Genomic DNA, 22,801 nt, shown 5'->3' on the forward strand with positions numbered 1-22,801 from the left:
CCATCTAGTTTCATCTTTGTTTCAGTTTCATCATACTGTGACTCAAAGCAAAGTCATAAGTTAGAATGGCCTAGTCAAAGTCCAGCTCTAAACGCAATTGAAAATCTTTAGACTTGCTAACGGACAACCAGAGTTCACGATCTTACTTACCAAACAGGATTTGTTTTGTAGAGAAGAACAAGCAAACGCCTGATAACTGACATGAAGCGGCTGCATGCGCATGCGCAGGTGGAGAAAACCCGACAAAGACTTAATGGCAGAGGTAGTAAAACTCAGTGCGTCACCCCAGACATTTTTTGAGGTACTCTAGAGTTGTACTTCAGGTCTGTAAGGTTATTAGCGGGAAACTACGGATAAATCAACGATCAATCCCAAGAGGAAAAATGATGAGGGACAAAGTCTGGTTGGACGTGTGAAGCTGTGTCGGACACATTTTGTACTACGGGTGAGTAACGACTTAAATAATAGCGGCTTAAATAGTAGCATAAAACGGTTCCTAAATGAACATACAGAAGCTACTGCAGTCGGTTTTCATTTATTTACACACATAAAATCAAGCAGAACTACCTTCACTTATTGATCTAGAAATGATTAGATGTTTAACATTATTATTTTAATCAGACTGAGTTTTCTTTATTTGAACCGTTAGCCTCGAATCATTAGCCGTTAGCCCGATTACTTCCAGATAAAGTTGAAACAGCATTTGTGACAAGGGGAATACCTACGTATAGTTTTCTTTATTCAATTGTGTTTGCTTATTTCCTTGCCTAATTAACCGCTACAGGGCTTGATCGGACTATGAAGAAGTGTTGTGATGAAAAAAATGGGATGTTTTACTACCAGGTATCTTTGTGCTAACTAATACTGACTAGAAGTCATGGTCAGTGGGGAATGTGTAATCCTGATAGCCGTTACTCAGTAGGTTCCTGGTTCCTGTAGAGGTAGGAATACAATCTGTTCTATTCCCAAAACCGAAGAGGAGTCTGGAATAATGGAAGAAACGATTATGTCCTGCAGCCGACCTCAAGTCAGTTTTTATCGATATGCTTTTAATGACTAACTTTGAAAACGTTTAGCTTCACCTAAATTAAGTTAACTTCTAGAGAGCTAATTTTCTAGATTGTTATATCAACATTCAGTTTAATAAAGTTTGACATCTGTGTTGAAGTTCTGGTTTGACTGTTAGGAACTCTTCAAGTAGACTTTTAAATTCATGCTCTTATTTTGAAGTGGGTGAAGACTCTTTCCTCTTCTCCACCCACATTCGGTGGGTACTAATAAATTTGATATTTGGGTAGATGCTAAACTATGTTGTAACTGATTTTGTGGTATTAACACATGGTACGTTTCAAAATGATTGGATTTAGCATTTACTCAGTATTTGTTTTGATTCCTGTCACCATCACTGTTTAATCAATGCATCCTTTAATTTCCTCTTCACTGGTAGCCATTACTTTCTGATGGTCTGTCTCATCAAATATCAGAGCAGTACACAAGAGTTTGTGGTTGCAATGTGGTAAATTGAAGAAAATATGCCATGTCTCTTTGAAAAAATAAAACTTTTGAGTTATATGCCACGGTGCCAGAAGAACATAAACTATCAGCTGGACTGAAAGAACATGACAGTTACAGAAAAAAACAGGATACGAGGAGCTGGAATCTGTCTCTACAAATTTGAAATTATGGCTTCTGACACCAAGATGTCACTAAAATGTTTCCAACAGGAGTGCTGCCATCACACTACCTGTCAGGGTCTGAGCCACACGGAGCGCCTTGAGTGGACGGCTCGAACGTCTCCTGGTGGTCGAGGATAACAGTCAAAGTGGAAATCTGTCCGTCTCACAGCATCTCAGGGAAAGAGGTGGACCAGAGCAGAGAGAGGTTGCAGCTTAAGTGCTGGCTGGACAGTCAGAGTGGAGGCAGGCGCTCGATAAACTCAGCCGAGGCCGCCATCAATCCCTCACCCACCGGGAGGGAAGCTCTGGAGTCTCCATGCTAGAAAAACAAAATGACTCCTGGCTTCAGGAGAGATGCTCTGTTTTACAGGCAACAGCTCCTCCGTCTCTGTTTTATCGCTTCACTTATACATCATGACTGAATAGGCAATATACCATCCACACAAACTTATTTCAGGCGTAAACCACAAATATAAAACTGTGTTGGCCACCATTTTTCCTCACTGATGTTAAATCAGACAAAACTTCTGTTTGCTAAAAACCACAATGAGAGTCAATGTCTGAGATTTTTTTATTAATGTATTCACAATCAGAAGTTTACATACATTGGCATTATATTCATACAGAGCCTCTTAAGGGACATGGGGATATTTTTTTTTTCCTTTTTTGTCCCTTTGAATAATGAGAAGAGATGGAAAGTCCATGATTGGCCTGTTCTACTTTTACATTTTGCACATACGTGTGTGACGTCCTAAAGAAAAAGACATAAATCTTCCGATATATCACTAACGAGATATTAACGTACGTGGAAAAACCTGATCAAAACCTTATAGCAGAAAAACAAGATAGTAAAAGTTTTGTGAGGGAAGCCGAAGGGAAAAAACAATCCCGTGTGTCCCTTATGGGGCTCCGTACATTTGGAGAATATGAACATTAAATTCCACCAGCTGATGACATCATCATCTGGGCTTCCCCTCATTATTTAAAGAGACAGTACCTTGAATACGTTCAAGGTACTGCCCTGACATATTCTCATTGTTGTTGCAAATAGAAACACATTTGGTGATTTTAACTGACCTGAACCTAGAAAAGTTTGGTCCGATGAATATTTTATGTTGCAGTAAAACCCAGATGGAAGCTGATTGATTTGTTGGGTCAGAAACGAGTCGTCTGCTCCCAGCTGACAGGCCAGGAAGACACGCCTCTGTTTGAAGGGAAATGTCTTGAGTCATGGAGAAATGGAGAAAAACGAGAGCGAGCTGCCAGTTGTCCAAGCAGCTTTCTGTGAAGACCTGTGACTCCGAATCAGTCATGCAGGGATGGATTTTTCTGATCTGGGAGGATATTGACCCATCCCAACAGGAAGCCCTGAAAAGGTTGACCAGGTCACTTTAACACTGTCTATGAGTAACTCCTAACAGTGTTTTTTTTGTCTTTTTTCACAGAAAGTAAAAAACAACTTTGTGAGGAAATAAAGCCCAGAAACCCAGCTGTTAAATCACCGCAGCGCCTCCCTGTTTGTAACAGGATGGATTTTACTTTCTGCAGTTTGTCTGGGAAGCTCTAAAAGGTTTTGGGGTGAAATATGTTCCTGAGTTACTCGTTGGAAATGAACTGCTCAGACCCTTCGGTTCATCCCGGATCTGATGACGAAGCAGATTTTAGTTTCTCTGCTCCTCTTCATTTAAATCAGAAATAAAAATCTTTCCTTAACAGCAGAACTTAATCAAAGTTTCACGATTAAACGGTTTGATCAGTGTTGAAGCATTAGATTGAAGATTACTTTTGGTTTTGAATCTAACGGTAAACTTCAACTGATGTTTTAAAGCTGCATTTTAACTGTTTTTATGTAATGTAGAGTGCTTTATAGATATAACATTTGGGTTAAAAGTGGTTTTCAGTCAGACTTATATAACATGACTTTAGATTTTCATGCTGAAAGCTGGTTAAATATTTAGTCAAAGGAATATTTCCTTTAAAAAAAGCCTTGATTTGAATTCACATCTTCAGATTTAAGGCTGAATAGAAAAGTTTTGCACATTTTGTTCTGGCAGATTATCAGTCTGATTTATAATAACTTTGATCTGTTTCTTTATTTTACACAAAATAAAAACAGTGACTGACTGGTTAATATGCTTAGCAGCTCAACTGCAGACCAATCATGTTTTATAGAAAGAAAGAAAGAATGTTTTCAGTTTTAAAAAAAATTGTGTAAGTATAAATTTTATGATTTTTTTTATTGCATTGTGGCACTTTTTCACTTAAAAACCCGTGTATGAATATTTGTGACCTCTCCTGGTGACATTTCTTAACTTTAAACTCCAAGCATGTGCCCAGGTTCCCTACGGGTAAAATAATTTATAACGTAGAAATCGTACAAGTGTCTAAGCTAAATTCTGTTTTGTGAGTGCTGAAGTCTTTATTTTCCTTTCCTCTTCTTTCTTTCTGCACATCAGATTTAAGTAGGCCAAGCATTTCACAGTTTGCTCCAGTGAGCCAAATGAGCTGAAACGAAGAAGTTGTTAGTGGCCAAACCATTTATTTTTAGGGCAGAGAGTTCTTCACCAGCACATTTAGGAAGAAAAAGATAATAATGACACAAATATCTTGAACTTTGGACCTTGGAAAATTGAGCCAGTTTTCCTGTCCATGGGAGAGTTAGTCAACACCAGACAACAACTGCATGGAAAGACTTTACTTTAGGTCCAAATCATGCTGTCACTTCTCAAAGAACCAGATTGGGATGTGGTGAACATTTGGTTCGTTGAACTGGGTTCGCCTCATTAATTGTAACCTCAATCATATTTAAAGTTTGACCTAATCAATCTTTACAATTTCAAAGCTCTTAGTCACAAACTTGTTTTTTTGTTTTGTTTCAAAAACAACATAAAAAATTATCAAAATAATTTATATGTAAGTTATCACCTGTAACACTTGTCAAAAACAGACAGTTGGTTGCCTTATATCACCTTTATTTAGTTGATTTCTCTGTAAAAATTGCCTCCTAGTGTCATTAGCTAAACGATGACAGACTAGCTAAGAGTGTTTTCAGATCCAGCCAATGAAAATCCAAACTTTAAACCATCACAGTTAAACTTACTCATATTTTTTGTTTTTGTTTGACTCAGATTATCTCTGTGACTCATCGTAGCTTTAAGTAATAAAAATCCATTCGTTTTCTCTGGCATAGTCTTGGTGCAGTTGGCTAAGCGTGTGCAGTTGCTTCTTCTGATGTGTTTTCTCCTCATGTTAAGAGCGCTGGTGCCCCCTGCAGGAGGCCCGCCCCACAACGCCCTGCTTAAAATTAGTTCACACAATACATCAAAATGTTTATTTCAAACTCAACTTACCAGAAAACAAACCCTGTCGTTTTTGTTTTCTTTTTTTCTCACCAACCTTTCAGTTATTGTAACTTTTATGTTTTTGTCTTTAATTCTAAACAACCAGACATAAAATAAAGCAATTACTTTCCCATCTCTTCCATCCGTCCCTGAAAGTTTGTTTAGGTTTAAGAAGAAATCTTTTCATATGTCGGTTCACACCATTTTTCTGTGACTTGACCCTAATAACAGGAAGAGCAGCTTGTAAAATGAACAAAACTCACCCAATCACCACTTTATTCTCTCTCTGCAGAAAATGCCCCCAAAGGTTACTCTCATAATTACACCCGTTTTATCTAAGAGGGAAGCGTGTCACAAATCCAATTCTGGTGAGAAAGAGGGACATCCAACCTGCAGATGAAAATGAGGTGCCTCCAGAACTGCAACAACATACTTGGTGAGCAACATCTCAGACAAAATATGGCTCGTAAATCTCTTTTATGGCTTCTTTAGGATACAAATATGACATAAACCTTCCTGAATCTGTCCCTTGTCACTTCGTTTATTGTGTGTTATAGAAGAGAAAACTGTTTCAATCTCGCAGGTCAAAGAGGGAGAAAAGAATAATTCTCTGCGTTCAAACTCTTGCTGTTTCCTGCTCTAAAAACCATCCTCTAAATCTTCCACCTCTGGGGAAAATGGAGGACTAAATGCTTTTTGTGATATTGTGAGAAGGCTCTTTTCCCCTCTGACAGAAAAAAAACAGGTGGAAGATTTAGGGTTTTTTTTTTTCCACATTGATTTTCAGCAGGATGCCAAAGTTGTCAAATGATTGGCTGGCATGTGGGATTGGCAGCTAAAGTGTTTTCTCTGCATTCAGTCCTAGAGGGAATGAGTTTCTCAGTCAACAAGTCAAATCCTTCCAACCTCTTCAAACAATAATCATCCCATGGGAGATCCAGCAGCTTCCTGTAAAGAGATCCATGTTTCCCCCCCAAAGTCTCGCTCAGAAACATTTCTTTCACCAGGCTGGTTTCAGCTGAGCAAACACACAATGGTGGGATGCAAATGGCACCAACAGATAGTGTGTGCTGACAGCAGACGCTCAGTGTGAATTTTGCAACATGGCGTACTGTAATGTTTCAAAAAGTAAACTTTGGCTGATGGTGCAGTGAAGTAGGTCAGACATACTGGAGACAAACATGGAGTTGCAAATCTGTCACCGTTCCTGGATGAAAGTGAACGCATGCATTTAAAAATATACTGAATATTATGGTATATTTGTTGTTAGGACTATTAGAGAAGTTTCATATTTTCACAAATTTGAGCTATTCTCCAGACTTCATAGCACCACCCAGCTGACCAATGACAGCATCACTTTGCATGTGAATGTTAGGGTGTGCTTTCTAAAATAGATTGTGCCACCAGGAAAAACTATTTGAAACTTTCTCACAAATAGACAATGAGCCTAAAAACACCAACAAATTAGTGTCAAAGTGGCTTAAGAACAACAACGTCAATATTTTGAGTCATGTTGAAAATTAGTAAAAGTTCTCAGTTCACTTCAACCAAACCCAGATGGACGGTTGGGTTTGGTTGAAGTGATGCTAGCCTAGCGCTAGCAGCAGAAATGTCTCCTGGTCTTCAGCCAAAGACTAAAGAGAAATCCTCCAACACTAAAATCTGACACCTCCATCTTGTTTCCATCTGGTGAAGAAGGAAGTTGCTCTCAGGGGATTTTGTGTGGTTTCCTTCAGTGGTTGCTGGTGCAGCGCCCCCACAGGCCAGGAGGGGAACAGGTTGGTTTGACTCAGAGCCACAGCAGCTGCAGGTGGAGCAGATGGTCTCTTTTAAAAGTCATTTAAAAACAGATTTTTTAAAATCTGCTTGTAGTTAACTTTAAAATATTCTGTCTTATAATGAACCATTTATATAAAGTTCTACTTCCTGGTGGGAATATCTCATTTGAATGGTGAGTATATCTTTAAATGAACACGTTAAAAGCAAGAGGATTATTTTATTCTGCTGCTGCTTCTACCTTCTGGTGAAGACAGCAGAGAAACCGTTTGATGAGAATCTGTTGCCAGAAGGACGGCATGTGTGAGATGATGAACCTTTCAGAGAACCCTGCGAAGAACCCCGATTGGTAAAATCCTGTCTGTCCTTGTGAATTTGTTGCTGTTGAAAACCAGAGTGATAATGGAGGTTTGCTGAGTGCTTACTCCTGGGTGTTGGAAGCCAAGTTAGAAATGTAATGCAGACTAGTCTGATGCTGAGCCAGAAACTAAATTAGAGTCTGTTCATATTTTTAGGGAAGGATTGATTTGCAGCGGTGCAGGTTATACGCTGCGTGTTAATTAATGCAAAAACAAGATAGACTAATGAATTTAGGGATAATATCGTCACATGTATGAAAGTGGTGGTGCTTACCAGCCCAGGGCAGATATTTAATCATATTTGTAAAAAAGTGGTTGTCTGGATGTGACTGTTACTCATCCTGGATTCTCACTAGAATTATGTAAGGCTATTTTAAATATAATTATTGCTGCCGTAGAGCCCAAACTGTCCGAACCTGTACGTCTCCTCGGATTAATTAAACAATCAGAAGTGCATATTAAACAAGGGTAATAAGCTCGTTACTGTTCTCTGAAGCATTTTTTCCCCAAAATCCTGAAGTTATTTTTGTCTTCTTAACATGTCCTACAGCTAATGTGTCATGTTGATATCTGGAGGAAAGAAAACGGACAAAACTCCATGACTCACCTCTTCCAGGCCCAAGGTTGTCCCTTTCAATTTGGATCATAGCAGCTTCGTGAGGTGAGGCCATTGTGAGCGGAGAGATATGTAGGAGCCAGTTTGTTTATGTTCTGTGTTATGGTGGTGTGTGTGTGTGTGTGTGTGTGTGTGTGTGTGAGGGTGGGGGGTTCATGCTGGGCAGCAGAGCTCACTTTTCAAGCCAGTCAATTTTGTGGCCTCCCAGAGGCCAGTCATTCAGATTAGCACAATGGGGATAATCCTGCCCAGCCTGGGCTGATTCCTCCGCTGACTGAGCGGCGAAGCTGCAGCTCAGGAAGTAAAGGGCGAAACAAGAAACGACGAAATTTAGCTGGGCTCTTTAGTTTGGGCCTAAAACGATAAAAAACACAAGCAGACAGAGCAGGACCTGAATGACCCAGTTCTGATCTTTTCACCCTCTAAAACAGAATCTCATCTGTTCCACTTCCTTATGTGCAACAACATCAGACCTGATCATTTTTAAAAAGTCTGCAGTCTGTCCAGTTTGTCTGCGTTCACACTGCAGCCTGAAATGACCCAGTTCCATTTTTTTGACTTGTAATGCGACTTGTGTCCCATCTTTTTATGACAATCTGAACAGCACAGTTCTGATTCTTTTCAAATGCCATCAGGCCACTTGGGTATCCGATTCAAATGTGACCAAACGTCCAGGTTGCATTAATCCGGCCTGAACGTCACTGATACTCGACAAATGTCCCTGTTCTGCGTCCTGATACGTGCAAACAGGAAGAAAAACAACAACCATGACGGACTGTAATGATGATTAATTTGAGTAAGCTATGCTCCACCGTTAGCCTCCATGTTTACCTCTGCAAACACTGAGCACTTCTTCTTTTTATGGCGGTTGGCAGAACATTGAGAACCTGAAGTTATGGTGCCCTCTACTGCAGTGTGAACGCAGCCTGTGTTGCATTTTATCTGCAGCAGAAGAAGGAAACTTTGGACTTGATGTCTGAAAGTGATGATGATAAAATGATGAAAGCAGACTTAGTGAGTGAACATATTACACCTCAACCACTCTGGATCCGACTCCATACAGACAGAACCGGGTCAGAACCGGGTCAGAAGCTGCAGTAAAGATGGCTGCGGCGGCCATCTTTACTGACGTGACAGAGCGCCGCGGCGGCCATCTTTACTGACGTGAACAGAGCGCGGCGGCGGCCATCTTTACTGACATGAACAGAGCGCGGCGGCGGCCATCTTTACTGACGTGAACAGAGCGCGGCGGCGGCCATCTTTACTGACGTGAACAGAGCGCGGCGGCGGCCATCTTTACTGACGTGAACAGGGCGCCGCTGAGGGATGGCTACTTTCTTCTGCAGGTTCGAGTCACTTTGGGGTCGTAAATTGTTCACACAGAAATCTGATTTCAGTCACAGTTAATTAGTAGCACTAAAGATTAAGCCTTTTTTTGTAAAACGTTTTGAATACTTTCCATATTTCCTTTGTGTTTGTCACATTATAAAATCCTAGTAAAACAGTGAAGTTTATGGTTGTGACTTTACAGATTGTTTTGTTTTTTTCTTTCCACTTAATCATACAGCACTTTCTGTTGCTCTGTCAAATCCACTTTAAAAAAACACACTGAAGAGATTTTTATTTTATAATATATTTAAGCTACATGTGACGCTTTTCTTCACATTTGCACATCATCTCTCAAAAGAGTCAAATAATGTGGATGTTCCTGTGCTGAAGCATTTTGGAAACGTCGATGTTTAAGGTGGATCTGTCCGTCAGAGCAGTCGTGTGATCAACCTGCAGACCTGCGTCCACCAGGGCTTGTTCCTAACAGCCAGCCTCGTGTTGAACAACTCCACACTCGGCCTGCTTTACATTCCCGGCTGCTGCTGAGGTCTGTGTAGGACTCCTGCAACATGATGCATGAACTTCAAAGTGAATTTGACATCCAGGGTTCATCAGTGTGTATTCTTCTGAGTAGAGGAGTGACAGCCCTGTGCATTATACATACAGCAGCGCTATAGAAGGTGAATAAGGGAGCTACTGCATGAAATGATAGTTTTCAATTTGTTTGCTGACAAGCAGTCTATCTGTATGCTTGGAGAGTGAAATTTATAGCCTGTATTTTCACACTCCGTGTTTCATGGTGTCTTTTCGTCTGCACAAGGTTGTGTCTTGTTTTGAGAGTCAGTGTGTGCTGTATGTGAATGCATGTCACTTTTTATATCGTCAGGATCATGTGAGTGACAGCAGCAGGCGGCGTGATCTGCTGAAGGCAGATTTAGGTCAGTAATGGGTTAAATGTTGCTGTAATTCTGTCGTCTCATTTGAAATGCAGCGATTGTTCCTTTCAGAAAGGATGATTGCTGCACCTTGGGAATATATTTAAGAGCTTTCAAACAGGATCCCTTTTGCTTCTCAGAGACTTTGTTGATGATGACAGTAATGGCTTTGGAAGGCTTTCAGAATTAAAATGCCAAAGGCTTTTATTTGTAAGGCGCCACAATGAAAGAAGTTGACTAAAACATGACCTTCTGTGTCATTTAGTGTCTCTATGAAGTGCAGGTGGAACTAGTTTCATGTGATGTCAAATTATGATTATGTTATGAATTATATTCACACAGTTGCATATTAAGGAAACAGTAAGTTGTAGAAGTGCTGCTACAGTTTTCAGTCTTTTCTGTCCAAGTGTTGATGGTGAGATGGTGGAAGGATTGAGCCTCTGCTTTTTAATCACAATCTTCTTCTTTTCTATTCAAACAGATAAACTTGCCAGAACCCAAAGTCTTGAGATGAATACCTTTCCTTTTTAAGTACAGCAGAGAAACGGCTCAGATGGGAGAAGGAGTTTCTTTCATTTGCTGCAAGAGATCCACATTTGGCAAAGCATGTGTGCTGTAGGCCTCATTATGCTTGGTTACACAAGAAATAAATCTGCCACAGAAATGCAAAGCAGCATGGCACAAAAACACAGAGGACATCACAGGGAGAACTTGTAAAACAATATATATGCATTCAAAATAACTGGTTTGGCTTTACCAGATAGTCTACACTGTTGGTTAAATATAATCAGAAAGTTATGGCATTACCATACAAATATGGTATGCAGCTAGTCCATCAACATTTTTCTAACTTTTAATTTCAACTCTGTACAGCCTTGCAGCTCATCAAAGTCACTCGTAGAAGAAGGTGAATGAAAAGTTGAAAGATGACAAATTTACAACATTTAGAACATCAAATCAGCTCCCAACTCGAGTAACGGCTCATAAGAAGGTTTATATCGTAATTAATTAAGAGAGGAAATGTTGTCTAAGAGCAGAAACTTACACACCTAACATTAAAATACGTCCTGGCAGAATTCACCAGCTGAAATGTAAGCTCCAGTTCTGACCAGCATCATCACCTCTTCCTACAAACAAATATGGAAGTCTCATTTTCTGCAGACAAACATGATTTCCTCCTCCTGGTGGTTTAATTGCCCCAGTTATTCAGCTCATAACTGACGACATGTCATTTGGCCTTAACGCGTTACTTCAAGCTAACAGCAATAGCTGCTAATGCTAAGCTGCAGGTTGAAATAGTGATCTATGATGGTACAGCAGCTGCAGTCAGACGGCAGTTACTGACTGATAACGTTTTGTTCTGACAGAGGAGACACTCAGTTAAAACATCATAAAATAACATTTTTACTACATAAACTTTATGCTCAGTCTGGCTGCTGTTCCGTGACTTTTTATCTTTTTATCTTTATGATGCAGAGATTTTGAAATTGATTGATTGAGTATTTATCCTTCTGTTCTGGGTTTTTCTTCTCCTGTTAACTTCAGCTGAGTTTACATGAATTTTCTGCAGAGAGGATCTTTGTATGAAGGCTCACTCCATTATTTTTCCATGTTGCCAATAGCATTTGTTACATTTAATTCCTCTTAGAAAGCTCTTATTTGTAATAATCCTGACTAATACTCATTTTCTGCACATCAATAAAAGTTTTTCTTTTCATCAAAAGTTGCCTTTAAAACTAATGGAGGCTGTTTGTGAATTTTTTGTTTATATTTTAACACAGAGCTGCGTTTCAATGCCTCAGGTGGTTATGAATGATTGTAAATTAATCTTTAAATGTAAAATAATGAATAAATGCAGCTTATCATCTCTGTGGCAAAAAATGACAAATTGAACATAACTTTTTCATAAATATGTATAAATTTATTGATTTGCCAAACTATATTTATTTACTGCAAACCGAGTCTTTCTTGTGGCGTTTTAATGATTTAAGCTGCGTGCCTGTTATCCTCTGAGGTAACCTGTCTTCCTCTGTGCATAAAGGTGAGTGTGAGATGAATTACAGTACGAGTGTGTGTGTGTGGGTGTGTGTGGGCTGCCAACCTGTCCAGCTGCTGGGATGAGCTTCATCCTCCCCCGTCTCCTGACAGAACGGCGTGGGTTTAAAAATGGATCAGCCTTCGTTGTTTAAATTGTACCTTTTTATTGCGTTTATTAGCATGCGCAGCGTGCGGCATGGTTGCTTTCAGAATGACAGCATTTTCTAAGCAGGCGTGGAAGATAACCAGTCATCCTCCATGAGCGGTAATGGATTAGCAGAGGCAAGTGGGTAATGGCAGCGGATTAACCGGATCACCAGAATTTGGCTGAATATAAATCTGTGGTGCAGATCCACAAGCTGACAGTAATTGAATTTATATAGACAGTAAATGTTTCGGCTACATGTGCAACAGAGTTATAAGATCTCATACAATAAGTGAGGGCGAAGCGTCTGACTTTGTAAAGAATTTGACTTTTTATTCTGCATATTTACCGTAAACATGCAGAATTAAAACTCGACTCCGTCAGAAACTAAGTCTTTAGTCTGTATGATGCAAATTAGAACGATAAACTGTCTGAATGTAAAGCATTTAAACTGGTGAGAAAAATGCTTTTTGTCAACATTAACAAACTGAAACCTTCTCTGATCACCGATTGACCCAGAATCACCTAATTCAAAGAGACAAACAGCCTAAAACATTTTTATTTAATTTATGCCGTTCAGAGATTTGATCAATAGTTTCCATGAAGGGTAGCGACACGTAAACATCTTGTCTATTGGTTCTCTGCCGTCTTATTTACTGTTTTTTACACATTTCTGAGCTTTATTAGAGAGAATCATAAAAACTCTGCAAAATAAAAAAATCTTAATGAGTTTCAAGGTCTTTCTTTATCTGTGTGGAGTTTGACGATTGAGCCCACAAACTGATCCGTTTCAAAAGTTGTTTTGAAATAAAAACAGGAATTGTTGAGGTGAAAAGGCCACCTGTAATTTAGCAAACAAAAAATAGAATTTTTCTTCAACAAATCAAAAATGATTAAAGCTCAAATCTTGATTCTTTCTTTTGTCAAACATGTTTTTCTTAAGAGTTTGGATGTTTCTTCAGTCACACATCGACTGAATATCTGAGCTGTAACGTTGCTGAGACGTTGAGCCGGGTTTGTGGACGGGAGTCTGTGGAGGTTACGTGGAGTTGAGCGGTGAGTCAGTCGCACCAAGGCTGGATCTCATTGTGTGGACTGAGGTCTGCAGGCTGAGAAATTATAAATATATAGGACACATTTCTGACGAGCAAAAGCTGCTAGCGCACAAAAGGCTAAGTGTCTGAGTTAGGAGAAAATGTGCTAGTCATTGTGAAACGTAAACAGAAGTGAATGTGGTCTCAGCTCCAGATATTCAGAGTATTTCATGGTAGAAATCAAAGCGAAACTTTACTAACATATTTCCTGATAGTAGGAGGATTAAATGGCAGCTTGTGTTTAACTTCAGCAGAAACGTCACCGCGGCTAAAACAGGCCGAAGCTGCAGCTGAGATCTCCTGAGACGGGAAACTGACCAATCAGAATCAGATTTAGCAAATCCCAGAGGAGATCTTCCTGAAGCCTGTAGGTGGCAGTGGTGAGTCACCTTGCAGGGCTCTAGTTGAAGAAATAAGTGACAGTAAATAAACAAATATTAAACAGTAATTAAATAACAGTTTTGTTTGTTTAATGATTGGAAACTATTACAAAACAATTCACACTCCATGACGTTTTCAAATGTTCAAACTTTACAACCACAAACTTTTATATATTCTGTTGGGATTTTTGGTGATGAATCAACACAAATTAGAGTATTTGTAAAGTAGAAGGAAATATTTATATAGTTTCCAATTTGTTGGCTTTGGAAGTCAGCTAACATTTTAACATCTAACAGTTTTAAACATTATTAACACAATTAATTGCTTTTTGTTTTAATTTTTTTTTCAACCGGAACCTTTTTATTCGCTAGTTTCTGGTACAGCCGTAAGTCTGATGCACAGCTACATCCGCTAACAACAGTATCCGCTAACAACAGTATCTGCTAACAACAGTATCCGCTAACAACAGTATCCGCTAACAACAGCATCCGCTAACAACAGCATCGGCTAACAACAGCATCGGCTAACAACAGCATCGGCTAACAACAGCATCAGCTAACAACAGCATCGGCTAACAACAGCATCCGCTAACGACAGCATCGGCTAACGACAGCATCGGCTAACAACAATATCCGCTAACAACAATATCCGCTAACAGCATCCGCTAACAGCATCCGCTAACAACAGCATCCGCTAACAACAGCATCCGCTAACAACAGCATCAGCTAACAACAGCATCAGCTAACAACAATATCCGCTAACAACAGCATCCGCTAACAACAGCATCCGCTAACAACAGCATCCGCTAACAACAGCATCCGCTAACAACAGCATCCGCTAACAACAGCATCCGCTAACAACAGCATCGGCTAACAACAGCATCGGCTAACAACAGCATCCGCTAACAACAGCATCCGCTAACAACAGCATCCGCTAACAACAGCATCCGCTAACAACAGCATCGGCTAACAACAGCATCGGCTAACAACAGCATCGGCTAACAACAGCATCGGCTAACAACAGCATCCGCTAACAACAGCATCAGCTAACAACAACGTCCGCTAACAACAGCGTCCGCTAACAACAGCGTCCGCTAACAACAGCGTCCGCTAACAAGAGCATCGGCTAACAACAGCATCGGCTAACAACAGCATCGGCTAACAACAGCATCGGCTAACCACAGCATCGGCTAACAACAGCATCGGCTAACAACAGCATCCGCTAACAACAGCATCGGCTAACAACAGCATCGGCTAACAACAGCATCGGCTAACAACAGCATCCGCTACCAACAGCATCCGCTACCAACAGCATCGGCTAACAACAGCATCGGCTAACAACAGCATCGGCTAACAACAGCATCGGCTAACAACAGCATCGGCTAACAACAGCATCGGCTAACAACAGCATCGGCTAACAACAATATCCGCTAACAACAGCATCCGCTAACAGCATCCGCTAACAGCATCCGCTAACAGCATCCGCTAACAACAGCATCCGCTAACAACAATATCCGCTAACAATATCCGCTAACAACAGCATCCGCTAACAACAGCATCCGCTAACAACAATATCTGCTAACAACAGTATCCGCTAACAACAACAATAATTTAGCAGCAAAAATTATTGCTGCTAATAATTTTTATATGAAAGTTTAGTAACAAAGAAGACCTTCAAAAAAAGAAGAAAAAAACCAGCTCAACAGTATTTTGACTTGTTAATGTTTATCTGTAACCTTTTGAATTGAAAGTTGCTCATTTTGTCGACATTTGGTTTTCGATTAAAATGCGATTGCAGACTGCAATAAACTCCATTAAACATTTTCATGGACTTTGAACTTTCTCTTTCCTGATGTGACTCAACATTTTACATCATTTCTGTTATCGGATCAGTAAATATGGAAGCTGCTTGTTATTGACACTTCCATCCGCTGGATATGACAGAAAACCCATCAACTGTTGGGTTGATGGACGGGTTGGAGGGGGATAAAAGAGGCTCTGATTGGTTCCTACAGGAACCTTTTACTGTAAACAAAAATCCACCAGTCGCTTCGCCAAGCCGCTGCAGAGACTTTCTGACCGAGATGAAGGGAAACAAAGTCGTATATCTTCCAGTAAATTATTTCCAGCTGCCAGTTGTGGAACTACTTGGGCTTGTTCTGTTGTTATCTTGGCAGTTTAAATCTTTACAGAATATTTATTTATTGCATTTCCACACTTATCTTTGGTGCTGACAGATTGTTTCAATCATGATCCGTCGTGGAGCCGAAGGAGCCTGTTTTAGATTTCAAACCACTTGCTTTTCACTGGAGGCAGTCTTTAAACTATTTAAACAGCACGATATAATCTTTATTATTATTGCAAAGATGACACTGGCGATGTTTGTGCCGAGTATGAATATGAATATGAATATGAATATGAATATGAATATGCTCATTGCTGCAGGGAAATGCCACAATAGAAGAGCAGCAGTGATTATGGCCTGTTTACCTTTCCATACAGAGACTCAGAAAACAACTAAACTTTTGAAAAATGGCCATCGAGAAAATAATTTATGATGAATATTAATTATTAGTGCTTTTGTGTGATTTGTTTGGTTAGTTAATCAGAATGTGGATCACCAGCAGGTGTGGCGCCTTCAGGCTCTGCAGCAGCCGGTGAGTTTAAGTTCAACAGCAAGTCGCCGGCGTGCGACCGGCGCCCGACGTGCAACCGGCGCCCAGCGCGCAACCGGCGCCTCACAGGACGGCGAAGAAACAATAAAAACCATATATTTAAAACAAGCAGCTCAACATCCATCGTTAGGCCGATAAATATTCAGTTTGGAATTATGATATTTCTAAATATCATAATTTAGAAATATCATGTTGAAAACATGAAATAAATGGTGAAAACAATGACTTGTGAAATAAACACCCATTTTTCTCTGACAGGTTAAATAAAGTAAAATGTTGCTGTTAATTTTTACCATGTAACTCCACAAACGGCGCTCTTCTAAATGCATCAGCAGCGTCAGTATTAATGTGTGAACAACAACCTGACCTGCTGGAAAATAAAAAGCTGAGCTTTGTTTTTGTTTCAGGACAGCAATCCAATCACATCCAGGCGGCTTTTTCTGTTTTCAAAGTTGAAACTTTAGATTGCTGCCATGAAATAACAAACTGCTTGAGCACATGAGGAGCTGAGGCGGTTTTTTCCTCCCCTCTGTCACTCGATGAAGCTTTATTTGTGGACAGCTTGTGGAGCGGATTCGAAGCGATGCCATCTGCGGTTGTTGGGAAGATTTGGGGCGCAGCTGCAGCGTCTCGGCGCATGTCTTGCAGGGATGCCAGGCTAATATTGCTGCTGCCATCTCAGCTTCAACTGTTGCTCCAGAACCAAACTGGATCTCAAAATGCCACCCCGCTAAAATGAGCGACAGTAAAACACAACAATTGCTCCTTTCTTTTCAAAACCAGTTTTTTTCCCAGTCCTTGTAAAATGTAGTCTTCACTGTGAACTGCTGTTGGCAGACTGACTGCATCTCCTGTTTATTCACTCCGGTTCTCCTGTATTTTGTTTTGAGCAGCTTGACTTGTGCACTTTCTGCTGCCGAGTTGTGAAAAGGTTTTAACATAGTGGTATTGTAAAAGGTTCCTTCCTTGTTGATCCTGTTGTGCAGGTTCTTAATTAAACTCTTTGTAACGTTAATGACGGTGAAAATGTCAATTTCTCAGGACCCAGTGAGACATCATCAGTGTCTGGATTTATTTTGTTCCACTAATGATGGAAAAATTCAGGTTTTATTTCTCTCATGAGGAAAAAGTTGCTCCAAAACATTTAAGGACAGGAGAAATGAAATGTGACTTATTAAATATGATTTAATCCACGTTTTATAGTCAGGTGAGTGAATGACCTGACAGACATGATGTCATCGTTAAAGCGCCTGACCGTCTTTATTCTTCATTTCTGTTTTTCACACGCAGCGTTCTCCATATGTAGCTGAGTTCATAATAATCCATCACTGGAGCTTTTAATATACCATAAATTTAATATCTAGACTATTTGGACTCATGTTGAGCTTTTATGTGTCTGACCAACACAAAGTAATGCACAGTTGTAAAGTACAAGAAAATATTACCGTAATTTCCGGACTATATGCCGCGACTTTTGTCTCACGCTTTCGAACCTGCGGCTTATTTATTAATTTTTTCTAACGGCCAGTAGGGGGCGCTGGAGCAGAAAAGGTAAGCCTGAGACAGCTGGAATATATCTGTAGAGGAAGACTAATGTAACATCGTGCTTTGTGCATGAATAAAATGAGCTTGAACAGACCCTCATCATGGAGAATGCAAGAAGAAATGCATATGATGCAGCTTTCAAGTTAAAAGCAATCGAGCCGATAAAGAAGGAAACAGACACTGAGGAAGAAGACCTCCATGGTTTCAGTGCACAGGAGGAAGAGGATGACGGCTCTCGTGACTTTTAACCGTTTGTTATTTAAACCAGCCCTGTTAGTGTTGTTTTGCTATATTGCTGCTGTTCAGAAAGAAAAGCTAGAATCAGCGGACACGCATGCGCCAACGGGGGGGTAGAAACGGTGGACACACACGTGCTACCGATTTCTTTGCCATACAAAGAAACCTGGAATGGAGTAGTGGAACGGAGTGGCAATGTAATCACAATGCACTGTAAGCTATGTAATGTGTTTTGAGGCAGTTGACCAAAATCCCGGACGATTTTTAAATTCCCCCCGGACATTTTTTTAGGTCTGAAAAGTAGGACATGTCCGGGAAAAAGAGGACATCTGGTCACCCTAATGTAGGGGGATGCGGCTTATAATCAGGTGCGCTCTATAGTCCGGAAATTACGTAATTTAAAATATTAAATTAATATTAAATATTAATTTTATTTTTAAGTAAAAATCTCAAAAGTGTGGCAAGCACATCCATTCATCTCTGTGAACTCTGACATCCCCAGTTATAAATAAAACTTTATTTAAATCTCACTTCAAAGACGTTTGTCACAAAGAAGATCAAATAAAAATCAGTTCAACATGAGAAACTTTTCTGATTGCATCAACAGTCTGGCAGCGTTTTCACTACAGACAGAGGAATTATGTTCTGTAAAAAAATAAAAACCTGAGCGAACCAGAGAGTCACATTTTACCCTCAGGTTCCTGGTGAAAGGAAATTCAGATTTCCAGTTTTCATATTGCAGCCTTTCTGGAACAAAAACAAGGATTTCACTTTAAAATATTTTGAAAATCCAAGTTTTTACAGCAGGATTTCAAGGCCTGGTGGGAGAAGACAAATCTGTATAACTCAGGATGAATACTCAAACTGCTGCAGAGCACCGACATTTATCTGACCCTGATCCTGAACCAACACCTTTCTAAAGCCCAAATCACCTAGAACTCAACCAGGACTAAAACAAGTCAGAGGTATGACCATAATTATTTAAAGTTTAGGTTTTATGAAATTGACCTCAGGATGCTCCTCTGACAGCGTCTGCCAAAAAACAGGAAGCTGAATGAACTCGGCAGGAAGTAGTTCATAATTTTAGCTCTTTAAACCACGAGGCATCACAACGCTTCAGCAGCGAAACAAAAACTTTACAGGAATATTGGCAATAATGCCGTTGGATTAGGGGCGGAGCTTATGAGGCTTAAAAGAAAAGCATAACTGAATGTCATCTGTTATCTCTTCTTTCTCTTAAAAGCCGGGTTCTGACCCGTGTTCTGATTTTATGACGTTAACTAAAATAACCCGACTTTAACAACGTGACTCCAGTGTTAATGTTTTGGATCCCTGAACTTTAATAACGTTAAACACTAATATACAGATTACACTCCGGCTTTGGGATTGACTTTGCTGCAGGGTGAAAGGAGCAACACTTTGTGCCCCTCCCCCACCTGTCTCTGCTCCACAAACATCCCAGTCAGCTCCAGTCCCAGCATTAAGTGTGTGTGTGTGTGTGTGTGTGTGTGTGTGTGCGTGTGTGTGTGCGTGTGTGTGTGTGTGTGTGTAAAGGGTAAAATAAACGACGGTGAACTCTTTATCGGTCTTTGCTCCCTGCCTGTCCTAACCTTGCTGATCGGCTCCCTGAGAGACTTTCAGCTTTGATGAATCAGAAATGACTCTCCATCAGAAAGACGCTCATCGCCAAGCGTGGCGCGTCTGCACATAAAGTACTGCTGATTACCTGCACTGATACCATCTTTTAAAATCCTACAAAAAACAAACATTTTTCACAGAAATTTATAAGAATTTATTTTTATTTTCACTATTTTATTATCAGGTTTTCCTTTTATACATTTTCACAGAGTTTCAGGGCAAAACAAACGACATCATGACTGATTGTGGTTTTCTGCAGGTGAGCTGGTAGAGATTCTGCCATTTCTGAAGAATACAAAGATCTTGGTTTTGAGATAGCTGCCTCTTTCTTTCTCACACTTTCCTGTTTGTGGATTTTCACCTTAAAGCTCTTTGAAAAGTCCGTCAGCAAAAACCTGCCACCAAATTCTCCCCAAACAGCTGGACTCTGCCTTGAACCGCAGCAAACAAAGCCTGGGCCATGCCTGGATATCTGCAGGTTCATGTCCAACATGGAGGAAAGGAGGCTGGGAAATCCCACAGTGCCCCCCGTTGGCTGACGGCGGAACTGCATCACCCACCGGCCGTCATTCTTGTGGGCACATGGAGGAAAATGGGCTGGAAATTTGTCAGGGGTTGAATTTAAGGGCCAAGTGGCAGGAGATGCTTGAGGTGATTTGTTGGGATTCCAGACAGCTGTGAGGAGATTGACAGTGTTGCGGGGTCTGCAGAACGGTCAGCTCTCTGCCTAACAAGGCGTGGAAGGAGCCTCACAGGGAATAGAGCCATCCTGGAGGTAGGAGGTGAATGCTGACATGGTCAAAATTAATTCCAGCAGGGGAAACCTGCAGAAATTAAACACCGTTTCACGACTTTTGATCCCGTTTAGACGTCTCACTGACCTCAGAGAGACGGAAACTCTGAGTCAATTCATTAAAACTTCATGCAAATGTGAAAACATGCAGGAATAAATGAGAAAACGTGACATCTGACATCATCTGCTTCTCGTGTGAGGTTCAAAATAACTTGGAATTTGTTTTTGCTAATGATTTATTTCTGCACTGCTAATTATCATGTTTACACGGAGTGGCGATGATCATCAACAACACGTTCCCTCTGTCTGCGCCTGACATTTGAAGGATGACTAAACTTCAGCTCATTCAGAGAGGAAGACTCATTTCTCTCCTCCAACCGTTTGACTCACTGCATTTACATCTGGACAAGATGATGAGCTGCATTCATCTTCAATGAGACCACAATAAATAAAAAGGTGAATGCAGAAAAACGGAGCTGCAGTTCCAACAGCTCATTTCTGTTTTTATACAACATGGTTTCATTTTTCTACAAGTTTTACTGTCGTCCAGTTTACTGCTGTTTTAACAAACATTATAATGTAAAATCATGAGATTACAGCCTGCTGGCTAATTTCCATCATTATTGCCTTTGATGTGTTGATGTTAAAACATAATAAATATACGGATCAAAACCACAAAGTTACAGTACGGAAAACAAGAAAATACATAAAACAGCCTTAAAAATGAACAGATTTACATAAATGTTGACATGTTTTACCTTCCAACAGTTGGTTTTTAAGATATTTTTAGAATAAGATTGTTGCTCTCAATTTCATTTGAAGTATGAGAGGAAAGGCAGGAAGAGGCAGATTTTATTCAACCCTCGTTGACTGACTGACGTTTTCCTGAATAAACTGCTTTCATAAGAAGAAACCATGAAATATTTTATAAAACAGAATCCTGATATTTCACCGTTTCCCAGCCCAGACCTTCATGTTTCTGGATTATCTGGTCATGATGAAATCATGGAAGTTTTTGATCCAACATCTTTAATGATTCTTTATCTGCTTTTCTAACTGGTTTGCAGGCTGGTGACCAACTCGTTATGCAATATGTCTTATGAAGTGTCGTCACGGCAACAAAGTAACTTTTCTTACAATAAATTTAAAAAATGACTCTTTGGGATTCTGTCTGAATCTTCAGTCAAAACAACTTCTTAGAAATGTTTAGTTTAGATTTCTGTCCAGATTTTCAGATTTTTTTGTTGGTTCTGATGTTTTTCACACTGGATCCTTCACATCAGTTTTCACCTGCAGACTCTCATCATGAGCATAAATATTATTCATTTTTATTAACGATTGACTGAAGTCATTTATTTTCCATAGCTGGACGTTTCTGTAACATTCAGCTGCATATTAGCCAACAAATGCTAATGTTTGCAGGTTCGTTGCTCCGACTCGCTGACTCAGTTCTGCAAATTACATTCAATCATTGCAATGTTCTCTCGCCTGCTGAACATTTACCTTAACACTCATTTTATTTCATGCCCTGATTGGTTCTGATCAGTTAATGATTCATGTTGCAGCCTCCACATTTAGAATCAGCTGTTTATTAAAGTTTGGACCTGAAAGTGTAACTTTGTGTCGGTTTCTCCTGTTGACACTATCAAACCAAACCGGAACTTTCTGTGAAGTTTTTAGAATTAGAGCAAAAGGAAACTGATCCAAATAAAACCACTTTTAATGAGGTTGGAGGAGAGAGCGCCACGTTGGCTGACAACAGGAAGGCTAAAAGGAGAACAGCATGGTCTGCTTTCAGTCTGTTTTACTACATAAGATATTATAAATAAACTATTTAATAAGCAAACCAAAATGGATGAAGAAGGAAAATATAAAACAGTCAACGGCTATAAAATGAAATATTTCTTTTTATTGTAGCTGCTAATCAATATTTAACTGCAGATGGATAACGAGCTGACAGGAAACAATAAAACCATAATGCAGCTCACTTGGTACGCCGTGTGTGAATATTAGAAATCTTTGGTACCGTCCCATATTTATGAGATATTTACACCAGAACCAAACCTTTGACCCGCTGGAGGTTCTGGTATGTTTGTGTCGTGTAGCTGGAATTAAAACACCGGACACATCCATCCGCCTGTAAATAATAAACTATTTAGCATAAAGTCTTTGAAACGGTAAACATTGTTTTCCCTGCAGATGGTGTGACCTCCAGAGTTCACCGT

The 22,801-nt window shown here is 40.0% G+C and overlaps 1 long non-coding RNA gene across 1 annotated transcript; it reads left to right on the forward strand.

Moving 5' to 3' along the window:
- Positions 1-223: 223 nt before the first annotated feature.
- Positions 224-6,032, forward strand: LOC122837125. Its single transcript, XR_006371694.1, has 3 exons — positions 224-445; positions 5,310-5,453; positions 5,877-6,032. It is a non-coding gene; the product is annotated as an uncharacterized LOC122837125 (long non-coding RNA).
- Positions 6,033-22,801: the final 16,769 nt, after the last annotated feature.

The sequence above is a fragment of the Gambusia affinis genome, linkage group LG09 (genome assembly GCF_019740435.1).
Source record: "Gambusia affinis linkage group LG09, SWU_Gaff_1.0, whole genome shotgun sequence".
In the NCBI taxonomy this organism is placed as follows: Eukaryota; Metazoa; Chordata; class Actinopteri; order Cyprinodontiformes; family Poeciliidae; genus Gambusia; species Gambusia affinis.